Consider the following 1,250-nt stretch of genomic DNA (forward strand, 5'->3'; position numbering starts at 1 on the left):
GAGCCAAGACGACGAGGACCCCAAACATGTTGAAGAAGAAGAAGAGATGCTACTGGAGCTACAGGCATCGGACGTCCGACCAAGCCCGGACGTCCGACGACTCCCAGGCCACGGACGAACGACGCCATCCGGACGTCCGGCAGCTGGGCACCCGAACCAAAACTACGGACGACCGAAGCCACCAGATGTCCGACCGATGCACGCCCGAACAGAATCTACAGACGACCGACGACTTACGGACGTCCGGACCGCCACGAAGCTCCAGACGACCGAGCCCCTCCGGACGTCCGACGCGCCCACACAGAGCTGAATCTACGGACATCCGAGCACGTCCGGATGTCCGGACCGTCCTAAGCCTCCGGACGTCCTATGCCTTCCGGACGTCCGGCACCTGAGTGACCGCACCTGCGGGCTGGAGCCCTTGTACCCCTTCACTTTGACCTCCTTTTGCACTACGACTATAAATAGGTCTCTCCCACCTCCTAACTAGGTTTAGCATTGGTTTATGTCACGACCGGTTTTCCGGGTAATTAATTTCCCAGAAAATGGCCATTGTGCTCACCAGCCCTAGGATAACTGTTAGCTGATGACGCACCAACTTGATACAGAAATTCCAAGCAAAGTACAAAATATGTAGTACAAGACCATTCTGGCCTGTGATTACAACAAATGGTTTCTAGTGGTTGATGGCGGAAGCGGTTTGTGGATCATCATCGTTTACGAGACTCCATTTCCCACAGGAACAGCTGACCAGGTTAACTCCTATCTTCGCGAGGCTGCTATAACCGTTGCTTAGTCTCCGGGGTTGTCGTCGCAACGTTCCTCTCCAAGCAAGAAATCTGGCCAAGACTATAGCCAGGGACAAGCCAGTGAGTACTTTGAATGTACTCGCAAACATTATGAACACTAGGATAATATAAATGATAATCGTGCACTGAAATATTCTGTGATCACATCGTCAGTCATAAAATAAAAAATCTTTTATGCATGCAAGCCGGTTATTTATATGCAACATGAATATGCAATAATGGGGTGGGAATAAAAATGCCACAGTCGGGCGTCTCAGCGACACCACATAAAGGGCTTATAAAGAAATTAAATAACAAGCAATGCCACAGTCGTGCGTCTCAGCGACACCACATAAAGGGCTTATAAAGTAAATAAATAACAGGCATGCCACAGTCGGGCGTCTAAGCGACACCACATAAAGGGCTTATAAAGTAAATGAATAACAAGCATGCCACTGTCGG

General features: G+C 49.9%; 1 long non-coding RNA gene across 1 annotated transcript in view; it reads right to left on the bottom strand.

Moving 5' to 3' along the window:
• Positions 1-685: 685 nt before the first annotated feature.
• Positions 686-1,250, bottom strand: part of LOC119306621 — a 15,372-nt gene continuing 14,807 nt past the window's right edge. The window contains exon 3 of the long non-coding RNA XR_005148987.1: positions 686-839. This is a non-coding gene — a long non-coding RNA (uncharacterized LOC119306621). The remainder of the gene's footprint in view (positions 840-1,250) is intronic.

The sequence above is a fragment of the Triticum dicoccoides genome, chromosome 5B (assembly GCF_002162155.2).
Source record: "Triticum dicoccoides isolate Atlit2015 ecotype Zavitan chromosome 5B, WEW_v2.0, whole genome shotgun sequence".
Taxonomy (NCBI): domain Eukaryota; kingdom Viridiplantae; phylum Streptophyta; class Magnoliopsida; order Poales; family Poaceae; genus Triticum; species Triticum dicoccoides.